Here is a 16,951-nt window from a genome sequence, read left to right on the forward strand (position 1 = left end):
GAATCAAGTGATTCTTGAGTCTAGATTCATTAATTTTTCCTGGTATATCTAATGGTATGCTCAGTTACATCCAGTTATATCTGAAAAGACCATTTTACCCCTTGCGAAGTACCCTTGCTGCATTGATTTCAAACCCAAAAATGTGATTTTTATGAAACTTTGGAGTTTCATATCTTCTTCATCCGGACTCCGAATCAAGTGATTCTTGGGTTTAATTTGATTAATTTTTTGCTGTCTTTCTAGTGGTGTGCTCGATAGCACCCAATTTTATATTTTCAGAAATGACCATTTTGTCCTTGGGAGTCTGTTCTGTCTTTTTTTTGATCATTCGTTTCCGCATCAGTTCTCATTAAGTTCCACGACCTCATGGAAGGTCACTTTGACTTCTTAGAGTCTTGTTTTCTATTTTTGCTTCCGCATTCAGATCCGTTATCGGGTCAATCTTCGGTTCATCACAGGATGCACTGGCTTGAAAAACTAGGGCCGTCACACTTCTAGACATTGTTCCCATTTTTTGACATCTTTCACATAATTTGCAAAAATTGTAGGCATCTCTATAAATAGTGGGCCAAAAGAGCCCACTTTGAAGAACCTTCAAGGCGGTCTTCTTTGCACTAAAATGCCCACCACATACGAGAGTGTGACAAAACACTAGGACACTTGGAATCTCACTCTTTGGAATGTATCTTCTCACAATTTGATCCGGACAATATCGGTATAAGACAGGATCTTCCCAATAGTAATTCCGGATATTGGCAAAGAAACGATTCTTTTCGTTCTTCGACCAAGAAGTTGGTAGCTTGCCTACTGCCAAATAATTCACAATGTCGGCAAACCAAGGCATTTTCCTATTGAAAATTTGAAAAAGTTGTTCTTCCAGAAATGAGTCACAAATTGGTAGACTAGGGAAAGGCTCTATCGATAACCTAGAAAGATGATCGGCAACCACATTCTCGGTGCCTTTCTTGTCCTTGATTTCAAAATCGAATTCCTGAAGAAGCAAAATCCATCTAATTAACCTAGGTTTTGTTTCCCTTTTTGTCAATAGATGCCTCAAGGCGGTATGATCAGAATAAATGATAACCTTGGACCCTAAGAGATAGGAACGAAATTTATCAAGAGCATATACTACGGCAAGTAATTCTTTCTCGGTAGTGGAGTAATTCAATTGAGCTCCCGAGAAAGTTTTACTTGCATAGTATATGGCACAAGGAAGCTTACCCACTCTTTATCCCAAAACTGCCCCCATGGCATAATCAGAAGCATCACATAGGATTTCAAATGGCAATGACCAATTGGGAGGTTGCATGATAGGAGCAGATGATAATAATTCACACAATTTATGAAAAACATCTAGGCATGCTTGATCAAAGACGAAAGGAGTTTCCTTGGCAAGAAGATTGCACAAGGGTCGAGCAATTTTGCTAAAGTCCTTGATAAAACGGCAGTAAAAGCCAGCATGACCTAGAAAGGAGCGAACCTCTCTCACCGTTGAAGGTGGAGGCAATTCAGAAATAAGCTCGACCTTCGCTTTATCTACCTTTATTCCTCTCCTTGAGATAACGTGACTCAAAACAATGCCTTCTTGAACCATGAAATGGCTTTTTTCCCAGCTAAGTACAAGGTTGGTTTCACGACATCTCTTAAGCACTAGATCTAAGTTTTTGAGGCATGTATCAAATAAAGATCCAAAAACAGAAAAATCATCCATGAAGACCTCTAGGTACTCTTCCACCATATCCGACAAAATTGACATCATACACCTTTGGAATGTGGCAGGTGTATTGCACAAACCAAAAGGCATCCATCTATAAGCAAATGTGCCGAATGGACATGTAAAAGTGGTTTTCTCTTGGTCTAATGGGTCGAGGGCTACTTGATTGTACCCCGAATAGCCATCAAGGAAGCAATAATATTGTTGCTCGGCCAATCTCTCTAGAATTTGATCAATGAATGGCAAAGGAAAGTGATCCTTTCTAGTGGCGGCATTTAATTTGCGGTAATCAATGCATACACGCCATGAATTGGGGGTACGCTTAGAGATTTCCTCACCCTTTGCATTCTCAACCACCGTAATCCCTGATTTTTTGGGAACTACTTGAGTTGGACTCACCCATTTGCTATCAGAGATTGGGTAAATGATTCCGGCATCTAAGAGTTTGACTACTTCCTTCTTGACTACCTCCTTCATGTTTGGATTAAGTCTCCTTTGGGCGTCTCTAAAGGGTTTTGTCTCATCTTCCATAAGTATGCGATGCATACAAATAGAGGGGTCAATTCCCTTAAGATCCGCCACACTCCATCCTATGGCTTCCTTATTTTCTTTAAGCACACTTAAGAGAGCATCTTCTTAGTCTTTTTTGAGACTTGAAGAAATGATAACCGGAAGAGTTTCTTTTGGTCCTAAGAATGCATACTTGAGATTAGAAGGTAGAGTTTTAAGCTCAAAAATTGGTGGAGAGACTAAAGATGAGACCGGTGGAGTGCTAGAGAGCGGAGGAAGAGGTTCTATTGGAGTTTTCCAAGATGGAAAATCTAAGCTTGCAACAGATTCCATGAGATTGCTTACCTCATTCATTGAATTTTCATTATCAAAGCCACAACTTCTATACATTTCAATAAGGCAAGAGGCTAGAGGATCATCGGATAAAAGAGATGAAAGACTATCCTCAATTAGTTGTTTCATTACCATTGTTGGAATTGCTTCCTCAACAACCTCATCTAACACATCTACAAGGCAACACTCCTCCTCATCCATGGGATGTCTACTTGTATGGAAAACATTAAGTTTGATCATCATATTGCCAAAAGAGAGGTCCATTATCCCGGATCTACAATTAATTGTTGCATTTGCAGTGGCAAGGAATGGTCTTCCCAAGATAATTGGGATGTGGGTGGAAGGATTGGCAACCGGCTCGGTATCAAGAACTACAAAATCAACCGAAAAGTAGAATTTATCCGCTTTTACAAGGATGTCCTCTACCATACCCCTAGGTGTTTTAACGGATCTATCGGCCATTTGAAGTATCACTGAGGTTGGCTTCAAATCATTCAACCCTAATTGGATATATACGGAGTAAGGAATCAAGTTGACACTTGCACCTAAGTTAAGAAGAGCTCTACGAATTTCATGTGTTACAATTACATAAGAAATAGTCGGAGCACCGGGATCTTTGAACTTAAATGGATTGTTTTGTTGAAGAATGGAGCTCACTTGCTCCGTGAGGAACACTTTTTTAGGGCTTGGTCCCTTGCTCTTCCTATTTTGTGTGCAAAGATCTTTCAAGAATTTTGCATAGGGTGGAATTTGCTTAATGGCATCCAAAAGAGGAAGATTGATATTGACTTGCTTAAAAATTTCCATCATGTCATGAGTTTTCCCTTCTTACCTCCCATGAGGTGAAGTTTCCTTTAAAGCATAAGGGAATGGAGCTTTTGGCTCACAAGACTTTGTGATTTGAGAGGATGATGGAGAAGATTGAGAATTCTGATTAGGCTCATTTTCATTCAAAGGAGTAGGAGTAGAATTGGAAATTGGATGGGTGACAACTTTAGGTTACACCGATTCACTATCTTCCTTTGGTAGCTTAACCCTATTGTCCACTATTCTACCACTTCTCAAGGTGGTGATGGCTTGCGCTTGAGCTTAAGAAGAATACCCCGATGTAGGGTTTGCTTCCACACAAAATTGGGCCTTTGGATTCCTCTCGGGTTGACTTGGCAATTTCCTAATTTCTCTTGCATTCAATGCATTAGCTATGGTCCCAATTTGGGATTCAAGCTTTGATATAGATTGGGAGTGGGAATGCAACAAGTTGGTATCCTTTTCTAAGCTACCCAAAGCCATCAAGACCTTATTTTCAAATGTGGAATTACTAGAAAGTGCTTGAGGATAATGAAAGCCAACTTGGGAATCATACATTTGAGGATGTGAGAAGTCATTCATTCTTTGATGATGAAAAAAAGAAGAAACGAACCCTTGAGATCCTCCATTTCTTTTATGAGGTGGAATGTATTTTCTTTGGAGATTTTTAGCTTGATAAGGGTTTTCATTCCACAATGGAACATATGCTTTTGAATAAGGGTGAACAAATATGGCATTAACTTGTCCAAAGCATTCATTAACAACATATCCATGGGGACAATTGAAAGTAGTATGCAAAACACTTGAACATGTCATGCAAGGCTCACAAAGATGAGTTGTATGATGAAAAAGAGACACATTGGTAGTCGGTTTTTGATTCAACAAGAATTGATCAAGTTTTTGAGAAAGAGTTTTAACCTCGGCTACAATTTCCCTTGAATTATCAGTTTGACACACTGTTAGACTTTCCTCTTTTTTAGTAAAACCATGGTCAAGTCGAGAAGTGTAATATTTGTGCAAAGAATTTTCACTCATTTTTTCAAAAAGGTGCCAAATATCAACTTCATGTTTTCCAAAATATGAACCCCCACATAAGGTATCAACTATGTCCTTTTGCATGTCGGATAGGCTTTCATAGAAGTATTGGACAACTTGCCATTTTGGGATACCATGGTGTGGACACTTTCTTAGCAAGTCATTCAATCTCTCCCACGCCTCATGCAACAACTCTCTTTCCCTTTGAGAAAATTCTCTAATTGAAGTACACATTACATTGGTCAAACTTACGGGGTAAATTTTTTTTAAAAACTCATTTTGCATTTGTGCCCAAGATGTTATTGAATTCACCCCTAAAGTATTGAACCAATGCTTTGCTGTATTTTTAAGTGTAAAAGGGAAGAGGAGTAATTTAAAAACTTCCTCCGGGACATTCATGTACCTCACGGTGGAACATAGTTTAAGAAATTCATTAAGATGCCTATATGGTTCCTCTTCATCTAAGCCATAAAAGAGTGGACACATTTGAATGGTCTTGGGCTTGATTTCATATTGATTAGCCTCAAAATTAGGCAACATAATGCAAGTAGGTGTATGTTATGCATGAAGATTATAATGATCATGAAGGACCATTGGAGGAATTGGAGCTTGGACTCCGGGGCCATGTTGATTAAAAGGTGGGTTTTACATGAAACGTGGGTCTAAGTAGCCAAGATTACCCTCTAGATTTTCCATGTGAATGCCTAGAATGTATGATAGGACAAGATCTATACATGGCTACAAATGACACACAAATCGCCCCAAAACAAGCAAGCACTCCTCCTTCGCAACAAATCAACAATCAACAATCAACAAACTTCCTCCATATACAATGTTCCCATACTCCCATGCTTTGATAACAATGCAGAGTAAAGTAAATAGGCTCCACGCGGGCTCACGATTTATCTAAAAATTCAAAAACAAGCCTCCACGCGGGCCGACGATTTAACTAAGGGATTGAGTAAGAAAGTCTCACAAAGGTCCTTTAGCACTTTAACTCCAAATTTAAAGCTTAGCTTAGCAAATTTTTAATTTTAGCACTTTTCCTTTCTTTGCTTAGCTCCTTTGCTTGGATGCTCCTTTGCTTGCCTCCTAGCTCAATACTCCTTGTCAAAGATGAACAAACACAATAAGTAATCTAAAGGAAAAACAAAGTAAAGGCACAATCAAACGAGTACTAATTCTTAATTGATTTCACAAATACAACGTTGCCTAATCCCCGGCAACGGCGCCAAAAACTGGTGATGCTCTCCATTAGGTGTGCACAAAATAATGCACAACACCTTTAGTTTGGAAATTAGTGTCAAGTGGGCATCATAGTTAAATTTATAAACCGCTTAACACCTATACTATGTAGTATGAGTGAGAAGGGGTCGTCCCAAGGGATTGGAGTCGTACTTGAATGTGAAAATGCAACTAGGATCAGTAGGTCGAGTGATCAACAAATGGTTGGTTGGTTAAGTAAATTAGAGAGCAACTAAATTAAACTAAGTGATTGAATGTAACAAGAGTAAGCAAGAGAGAGAGAGAGATCTTGGGGTTTATAGGTCACCACGAAGCAATGCTTTTCTACACTTCCAACTAGTGACTAATGAGGGTAAAGTGTGTTGCAATATTTGTGTGTATGTGCTTGGTTGATTCAATTAGCAGGGGTGACCAATTTAAGCATACATTGTCTAATCAACATGTGAAAAGCACAATATATCTAGCAATTAAGTATATATTGTCTAAATAGCATGTGAGAAGCACAACATATCTAGCAAGTCATTAATCCTTTCATTAAGTTCACAAGCCAAACACACCACAAGGTTAGAGACATATGCTACTTGCATTCAAAAGTATGGAACATCAAACAACTAGCATGAATTGTCCTCTCATCTAACAATTATGCTATCACTACACTACAATTAAACTAATGGCATGAAATTAAACTAACTAAGCTAAGGGAGAGGCATAATCCATCAAGAAGTGAGCATGGACCATCTAAAAAATCACAAGAGCATTCTTTTAAGCACAATGTTTTGACAATCCCTAAATCCATAGCATTAATATACATAGACATGCATCAATTACACAAGAAATAGAGGTAAACACATGAACATCTATTCTAGCATACATAGACATATGGATAGAATGAAATGATTGATTGGAAGCATTAAATCACATAAATCATTGAACAAATAAAATCTATATGTATAAAAGTGTCAAAACATTAATTACAACACTAATCCCTCAATAATACACAAGATTAAGATATAGAAAGCATGCTTGGGGCTAACTCTAGCCCCAAGAGGATGTCTAGCCACTCATGGTGATGATGCTCCAACCCTTAAGGGCTAACTCCATGGTTGAAATCTGCTCCTTGTTGATGAAGAGTCTCCAATAGTGTCTCTAGCCTCCTCCTCCTCTAAGCTTCCTCTCCAAAAGATGATATGAAATTAATGTTGGCTCCCCCTTGAAAAAGCAATCCTTATCCTTATATAGGTAGGTCAAAATGACACCCAAAATGAGCTGGGGTCGTGCACACAATATTCCCTAATGATTGGATAAAGGACAACTTTCAATGAGATGGAATTTTAACTTTTTCGTACTGGAGGAAGTTCGATCGATCGAGCCTTGAACTTGGATCGATCGAAAGTAAGTGAGATCGATTGAACTTAGGCTGGATCGATCCAACTGGCTGAGCTTTTTGGAAAAAGACAAATCCAAGATATTTAAGGGAGATATTTATGGAAAAGGACAAAAGTGGTTAGTGGGTGGACAACTATGGATAAAATCAATCATTTGGATAAGGACAATGGTGTTCGATCGGTCGAAGAATGATGTTGGATCGATCGAACTTTTGGACTTAAGTGATTTTGGGTCAAGGCTTGGATCTATCTTGAAGTGCTGAGATCGATCATTGTTCGATCGATCGAACTTTGAACTTAGATCGATCGAACTTTGCTACTTGCCACCTTTGGCTTCATTTGCTTCCTTCTTTCTCCACTTTGTTCCTTTCTTTGATTAATCCCAGAATTGCTTCAATTAAGCTCTTATTTGGCTGAGTTAGCTTATTTTTGGGATAAATGCCTAAAAATGGAAATAATACGAAATCAATTTAAAACGGTAAAGTAAGATAGATAAAGGTACTAGAATGCCTAAGCTTAAGGGGTTTAAATACGCATTTTTCAGTACTTATCACAAATATATTTAAACCACAAAGAAAATAAGCATACAACAACCCCTACCTCACTAGATAATAGAATCTCTAGAATCCAAGGCAAGCCAAAGAAATTCAAGAAACCAAACTACAGTTTTGTAGAGGAGGATGAGGGGAAGTTTTTACCTTTCAAAGGTTAAGCCAAAATGTGAGGGGAAATGGTAGTAGGTCTAGGTTTTCAAGTTCCTTCAATGGTGGAGAGAGAGAGTGAGGAAGAAAGAGAGAGAGTGGAGGAATATGTATTCCTCCACTCACTATGTGCACTAGCACTACCTCTCTCGCACACACACTTTCCAAAATTGCAAAAATGCCCCTTCCACCTTAGGAATTTGCAATAAGATCCCTCTTCCAAAATATCTTCAAAATAAATTTGCAAAAAGGTTCATCCCCAAAATATCTTGCAATTTTAATTACAAAATGGTCCCAAAGACGAAAAATAATTACAAAAATTTATCATACAAAGTACCTTATAAACCCAAAATGTTTCCGAAAAAACTATGCACCCATACCCTTACATGAAAAGTAAACAAGTAGCATGCTTTTTTAAAAAAGTAAAACAATGCATTTCATGGAAATCAAATGTAATGGATGCATACAAAGCCGGGATTAAAACCTAGCACAAAAAGTGAGGTTACGCGAAAGAAACGATAAATGGAAAAAAGACAAAAAAAGAAAAATACCGAAAAAGAAAGAAGACGACATGGTCCTCACAAGGACAATGTCAATCTCCAAAGGAAAGAGTGTTGGGAACCATTCCCGAGCACTGAAGACGACCCAAAGGGACAAAACCCGAGCTCAGAATAGAAATTTTAACGGAAAAAGAAAATCCGTAAAAATGAAAAAAAAAATGACCAATCATTACATACCACCATAGTTTTGGTAAATTTCCCTTCACCTTTTGGCTTAAACTTTAGAAGGTAAAAACTTCCCCTCATCCTCCTCTACAAAACCCAAGAATAGTTTTTTAAAATTCTTTGGTTTGCCTTGGATTATAGAGATTCAATTCTCTATTGAGGTAGGGGGGCTTCATATGGATGCATGTTAGTGGATGTTGGGTCGTAGATCATTAACATTACCAATTGTTGAAATCAAGTTGATATAGTTTCATTAGAAAGGACTCTTAAAAAATGAAAAAAGGAACCTTAGGGATCCCACCATTTTAAGAGAACTCGAAAGTGAAATTGATGACATGGTCGATAATGTGACCCAGTGCTTCTTCCTTTTGATTTAGTTTGTAGAGTAATTATCTTACAATAATGGTTTTAGAAAAGAGTAACCGAAAAGACTGTTGCATGATTAAAAACATTTTTAATGAGTTTTTAGGATGAAGCAGAATTTGTTACCTTCTTCCCCCCAAGAACTAGGGAAAAAATAGAATAATTGCTGGTTTACTGGGGTGAGGCTGTTTGTTCATATCTGATTCATTTCTTATAAGGCAAAGTATTTGTTAATGGCTTGAACCCCTAACCTCCCTTTTGGAAAGTAAGGGTCTGATACCACTAAGTGACTGTCATTATATTACGAAAGATGACAATAATAATATATCTAAAGGAAATACTTACTTTCTTGGTAGGTCAGAATCCTTGGTTGCATCTCCAAGTGCTTATTGAACTTCCTTTATCAGTAGAAGAAGCTCCTTTATAAAGTGATCATTGTTTCTTGTAGCTGAAATGGAAAGGAATACCTTTCCCCTATAAGTTGGTTTAACCACAAATTTAATCACTTCTAAACTTCGTTAAAAACATAATTAGACATTCACTTGGTGAAGTTCACTATAAATTTATGCATGTAGTTAGAGCATAATAAATCCAATATAGAGTACAATAAAAAAATAAAAACAGTAATACTAATGTGTTACTATTGGGACCAAAATTATATGGGACCACTTTAAAACATAATTATTTTTCTCCTAGTGGCATAAGGTCTAAAATTTAGTCAATGCAAGCCTACAAGTACAAGCTTGCAACATATAGATAATCAAGTTCTTCAAAATTGGTTATGAAAGTTGTATAATAATTTGACAAATTAGCAGCATGAATGAATATTGGAAGCACAAGAAAATAAATAGAACTAATTAAAAATGCTATAGAAAATTAAATCTTCAAATGTTGTTTGATCATTAACAGGAATAAGCATTCACCAAACCAAAAAAACCTATTCATCCAATATGATTCTATATAAAAAAAAATTATGATTGCAAATGATAAAAATTGAAGGTCTAGACAAGAATTTTCAAAATCATGGTATTTATCTAATAAAGGTAACGAAATCAAGAAACTCAATATACAACAAAAGAAGATCAAACTAGTACTTCAATATAAGCATACACCTAATATACATACCCATAAATGATGATTTGATTGCAAATGTTATATGTTAAAATCATGATTTTTTTTAGTTAAATTAAGGAACAATACCTAGAGAACAGCTACAATAGAAAGAGGGCCAAAAGATGGATAAATTTACCCCCTAGAATGAAAATTAAGATTCACTTGAAAATGACAAAGCTATATATGCCTACCATGTGCCCTGATTTCCAAGCACTTAAAAATCCCTTCGAACATTCATCATTGCCATTAGTGAACATCATGAGTCACTAATCTACTGGCTATAATTCCCTATTGGAACAATATTCGATCTTTAAGGCATTTTCCATCATTATGAACATTAGACCAGCTCCTCCATTTAAGTAACATAAATAACAAACCAGCACTGCCAACCTATGATTTCAATTTACAATATTAATTGGCCTTGGGCCCTATATTGTATAAGATACACATGAATACCATATTACATAGTTGTACAAAAGAGTTAATAGAAAACAGGGGTCAGTTTAGGATTTTAATACTTCATGTGATCTTATAGGAATTCCAAAATAAGTCTACCCTCCTTAGCTCTTTTACATGATCTAATCAAAGCAATACTCTTGGATGATAAATTTACAAATTCTTAGGCAATCATGACCAAGAGCTTGTTGATCACACCCACCAAATCATCAAATGGGGAATGGGATTAATTAAAAAATAAATAAAATTTGCAAATTAGATGACAATAGAGGACTAGCAAACCACACAAAAATGGACACATCATTTCATCTTTTTCAAAATTGCAGTTATTTTTTAGCGAAATAATGCGCATGTTTCTATCATATTTTTCAAATACTCCTAGTTTGTGAAACAAATCAAGCATGGAAAAAATTTAGTATGAAGACAAGACTACCAGACATTTTATTCTGAGTCCTCTTTCCTAAATCAGTTAGTTTGAATTTTTATCAAAAACATTTTAGGTTTGCCCTAGCTCATTCCCCATTATAAAAAACACTTTTACCATATATGGAGGATGTGCCAAAAGACCTCATCAGCAAAATCTTGGAAGCCTAAGCATGTAAATTCATACTAGTTTGGACAATAAGAATGTAACCTACGCAATGTTAACAGTAACATAAACAACAAACCAGCACTACCAACCTATGATTTCAATTTATGTGATAGAACTAAAGAAAGTTGAAGGGTACATATCATTTTTCTACCTTAGAGTTAGGTTTAGATTTATTTTCATTGTGATTTGGAATTGATGCCTTCACTTGTTTCTTCGCTGTTCCCATCATAACTTCAAAAATTGTAGGAAGATCATTTATCATATTGAGGAGGCGTTTCCTACATCACAAGCACCAACATATCAATGGAGGGCTGAAACCATAGAATACCGCAACCCATGAGAAAAATCAAGAAACAATCTGGCTATAGTTGTCAAAGCTTTAGAAACCCAAATGCAAGACTTTTGTGCTCCATTTGTGAAGCCTCAATTTTAGCTTTAAGATCAATCCACTTTCTTTTTCATTTTAAGTCATTTACCCCGGCCAATAAACATCATTTGTATAACATGGTCCAAATTTCAGTTGAAAATGTGGGTGGGGGGGTGGGGGAGCCCAAATTTTGTTTTTTGGACTACATTTACACAATATAAATAATATTAAAAAAATTACTTGGAAATACACACCATTTGCAAAGAAGTTATGGATGAAGGTAGTGCAGAGAATATGTAAAAGAGCCATCGAAGGGAACGAGTTTCGTCATCGATTGAAACATCTGCAAGACTCCGAACTCAAACTCAGGATCTCCATTGGCGACTGCTAAAACAAAAGCCAGTTAGTCTCCGTAGATCAAATTCATGCCCTTCCCCAACTATGTCAGAATCATCAAAATCATAGGAACCCTACTTTTTGTCAATACACAATGAACTAAAGCAATTGAATTTCAACCCTAGGGCTTCAATTCTCTACAAATTATATGAATTAAATGATCGGTTTCTAACGTTTTGAAGCTCAGAACTACAAAATTTCACATTGAAGTAAGAATGACAGGGATGAGAGGAGATAGAACTTCTTTGCAAAAATTTGAGAGTGTTCTTTTATATCATCTATCATATATGGATCTCAAAAAAGGATGAAGAATAGAGCCGTGAATTAGATGAGAATCACAACCCTGGCGACGACATAAAGAGACTCCTCACGAAATTTTATGGAGGGAAAAACAAAGTTCTTAAGGGTGTGTTTGGATAAACAGGGGAGAAAAGAAAAGAAATGATAATATTAGTTAAAAGAGAAAAGTAAGAAAATAAAGGATAGTAATAATTTCTATTCGTGTTTGGATAGATAGGGGAGAAAAGAAAAGAAATGATAGTTATTCTTATTTGGATAAGATAGAGGAGAGAAAAGAAAAGAAAGGATATTGACTAAATTACTATCATACCCTTTCAGAAAAGAAATGATAGTTATTATTGTTTGGGACATAAATGGAATAACATTTTTATATATTAATTTGTGGAGGGTATTTCTGGTATTACCAATTAATCACTTACTATCCCTCCCTATCTCTTCTTATCTTCTCAAATTAGGAGAGAAACCAAATGAGGGATAGGGAGGGATAGCTATCTCTCCCTATCCTCTCTTTTCTCTCCACTTAATCCACCTAAACACACAACCACCCTATCCTTTCTTTTCTTTTCTTTCCCTATCCGTCCAAATCAACCCTACCAAACACACCCTAAGTCTTGGTTGGAAGAGCTCTAGTCTTGGTTAGGAGAGATCTAAAAAATTGGAGAGCTTTGGTATTCGTTGCAAGAGATGAGGAAACAAAATAAAATGAAAAAGCGGGTCTTTGAAATTTCAAAGTCACATTTAGCTATCAATTGTAAATTTAGTATATCAATTATATACAACATATATTTTATATGATACACTCTTTGTGTTATGGTATTTATATATATATATATATATATATTTTTTTTTACGCATTGACTGGAACAGGTTAACTATTCCAATGGAAAGGATTTTTGTCCATCATTTGTAATGGCTAAGTTCAACAGTGGATATGGCCAAGTATTTTCTTTTTTCGTCGTTTCTGGATGCTTCTTTGGGATCCAATCCTTCATGGGGTTGGCGTAGTATATGGTCAGCTCAGGCTTTGTTATGTCAGGGGGTTCGATCATGCATGTTTGGAAGATCATTGGGTCCATACGCTTCCGGATAAACTACCATTACCCCCAGCTCCTCCTCTTTTTTCTTCTGTGGCCCAGTTGATTGATACTGCTACGTTATCGTGGAAGGTGGATGTATTGGCTCAATTCTTTCCTCCTTTTATGGTGCAGGAAATTCTCAAAATTCATATCAGTCAGTGGAACAAACCGGATGAAGTTCTTTAGATTCCAGAGAGGTCGGGTAAGTTTTCAGTGCGGTCTGCTTATCATTTGGCCATTTCCACGTCTAATTTTTTAGGAGTTGCTACTAATAATTGTTCTTGGTCTTCTATTTGGCGGTGTTGTACTCTGTCAAAGGTGCAACATTTTCTTTGGCGTTGTTGTTTGCATACTTTGCCGGTTCGTGTAGCTTTGTTGGACCGTGAGTGTGTGGTGTTGCCTTTATGCCCTCGTTGTGGTTTAAATAAGGAGTCTATTGTGCATCTTATATTTTCTTGCCCTCACTCCATTCAAGTGTGGAAGCTATCACCACTGCGTCTTGATTTTTCGGCTTCCTCTTTTCCTTCTTTTCGAGTTGGTTGGAATTTTTTGCTGCAGAAAACTATTCTCTCTTTGGAGTTTGAGGATGTTCTTAGTTTGTTTTCTTTTTGTGCTTGGGGTATTTGGAAGGCCAGGAATCGGTTGGTGTTTGAGGGATTTTTATGGCGGTCTGCGGTTGTGGTGCAGAAGGCTGTTACTAGTTTTTAGGAGTTTCATGATACTAGGTCCCTCTGTTCTTCCTTGCAGCCAGAACCGACTATCTCTTTGGTGGCTTCATGGAGTCCTCCTCCAGCTAGAATTGTTAAATGCGATTTTGATGCTTCTTTTTGTGGGCAATCTTTGTAGGGGGTGGTGGCGCCGTTTTCCGTGATTTTCGGGGTGATGTGCTTCAAGAAATTATTTTTAGTCCCTTTTCCTCTGTTTCTTCTTTGGAGGTGGAGTCGTTGGTGTGTCAGCGGGCTGTTCTTTGTGCTCGGGATTTGGCATTTTCTTAATTATGGTTTGAATCGGATGCCATAGTTGTTGTGAATAGGGTGTTGCGTAGGGAGACTTGTCCTTCGGAAATTGCTTCAATATGTTTTGACATTTCTTAGGATCTGAGGCATTTTTTGTATGCTTCTTTGACTCATATGCGTCGCCAGGGTAATGGAGTGGCTCATGCGTTGGCAGCTCTATCGAGGCCAGGGCTTGGGTCGGATCAGTTTTTGTCTTCGTTACCTCCTTCTTTCGTTCCTTTTGCTTTGGCAGATGTTGGCTCTTAGTTTGTTTTTTTTTGTTTTGGTTTCTTGTGTGTTTGTCTTTGCCAGGCTTAAAACAAAAAAAAAAAGGTCAACAGTGGATCCTGAATGCTCAAAATATCCATTTTGTCTTTTATATATATATATATACACACACACATACACACACTAAACATATCACAACCATACATCAAAACACATAACCACATAATTAGGCATCAAATAAATATGCATGAAATGTAATGGCCCCGAAAAATAATTCCCATGCACAACAAAACCGGTTGAGGGTCCCGCCCGGGACCTCTCGGCCTGAAAAACTAAAAAATGCCGAAATGTCCAACAATGCATTTCTAAGAGTCCCAAATTCGAAGAAATGCCCCAATCAACTCTTGGGGCCCACCAGGCACACCCCACAGTGTTCGGTGTGCAAAACGAGGCGAAAAGGAAATAATCCCAAAAAATTCCCAAAAGATGGAAAATAAGAAAAACGGGAAATATTATAGGCCGAACCTAGCTCTTGTAAGCTCTCTAACATCATGCTGTTGATCATCACCATCAGCGCCAGAACCCTAGATGGTGGCTTTCTGGAGTGCGTAAGCCTCAATAATGTCGTAATCAGCGGTAAAAATCCATGTCTCATGATCCTAATGAAGCCCCAAGTAGTGAAACCCAATTCATCTCTGGTGATGAATGATAGAACTGAATTGACCTAGTTCCGACGAGCTCCAAGTAGCAAAACCTAATTCATATCGGTATGTTTCTAATTGACGACAAAGCAGCGGTGAGCTCCTAGTGTTGGCGTCTAGTCAGAGCAATTAGTAATGATGGCATCGGAGCTCCGTTTTGGATCTTGGGTTCTCTGTGGTGGAAGCTATGTTGTGATAGGGACGAAGGTGAAGCCTTGGTGGTGGTGTGGGTGGTGTCAATTTGTTTTTCAGAAGGTAATTATTTAGTTTGATTTGGTGTCAATTTGGTAGTAATTGTGGGGGGTGATGATGGATGTGGGTGTGGGTGGTGGAGCTGTGATGCGGAGGGCCGATGGCGGCAGAATATGGTGGGGGTGATTGGTGGTGGTGATATATATATATATGTGTGTGTGTTTGTGATTTAGTGGAAAAAACCGAATGTTAGTGGTGGGAAAAAAAACCTAAATCAAAGAAGGAAAAGAAGGATTGAAGAGAGAGAAATAAGACAAATTTAGCAATTTTAGACACAAAGATCTTTGCCGCCCTTCTTTGTGATTGACCCTCTCTCTCTCTAAAACTCTTTTCTTGTTTGGGAAAAATTTAACAATCATGACAGAAGTAGAAAGAGAAAGAGGAAGGTTCATGACAGAGAGGCGGGGGGCGGTGGTGATTGTGATATGGGTAGTTTGGTCACAAAAAGAGTTAATATGAGGTTAAAGGGTAGTATAGTCAGTTAACACCTCCAAAGTACTCTAACTCGGTCAAAAATTAACCTTTGTAGTGTAAGTGAAATGTTAAACCACTAATTCAAATATAAGTGAAATCTAAAACCAAAATGTTAATCTAGGTGAAATATGACCTAATCACAGGGGTTTAAGTGTAATTTACCCGAAATTATTTGATAGTGAGAAAAAAAAAAAATGAAGAAGCACTTAACGTTCATCTTACACTATCTTACAGTACAATAAAAGAGGTCTATGGAGAACAAATTTTAATGGTGGACCACAATTGGCCACCACTAAAACCATTTTAAAATTCTATAATTTTTAGACCTCTCTTGTCTAAAAATTTTAGGTGATTGTTGGAAGATATATAGTTTTCCCTTGATTTTAGGGATTAGATTGATTTCACTGTTGTAAATTACAATAAATTTGTAGGACAGATTGATTGCAATAAAATAAGATAGATTGATTGCTTTAAAATAAGATAGATTGTAGGAAGATTTTTTATTCTTATGATACCCCTCCATTTTGGAACACATGTTGATTAGGTCCGCGTACAACACCAAAGGATGTCAAAAAAATTAAGGTAATAAATGAATACAGATTACAAAAGATAAATAAATAATAAATAATAAAGTTGAAAAGAAAACTAATATAATAATTAATTAATTAAATCTTCCAATAATAAAATCTCAGTAATTAATAATCTCCTCAATATAAAATATCCAACTCCTCTGATACCAATACAAGTTGAGAATCCATAATGTGTGAACCCTTAATCAAATCCCAACTGGAAGTAAATAATTGAAATAAATATCTAAGACTAAAGACTGAAAACATAATATAGAATCCTACGTAGATAATCGGAAGAGTGATGAAGGCTAGTGTCTGCTCTACACGAATAATCCCTATGCCTGATACTGACGAATACCTGGAAAATAATAGTGGGTCAGGCCCACAAACAAGTCCTTTATAGTACATTCCAAACAGAGATCCGATACACGAATACATCCTAGTCAACTCATACAATAACTACGTAGTCTGTATATACATATAAATACACACTAAAGGACTCTAACTGGAATATAGGGCAGACTCAACCGGATAATAAGCAACATGCAAAACGCACACATGGTGGGCATGAGTACCATCATTTACTAGGGCACACAACAATCCATTATATCCAA

Source organism: Cornus florida, unplaced genomic scaffold (assembly GCF_030987335.1).
Source record: "Cornus florida cultivar Cherokee Brave unplaced genomic scaffold, ASM3098733v1 CherokeeBrave_3.0.0_Hap2_Chr03, whole genome shotgun sequence".
Classification (NCBI taxonomy): Eukaryota; Viridiplantae; Streptophyta; class Magnoliopsida; order Cornales; family Cornaceae; genus Cornus; species Cornus florida.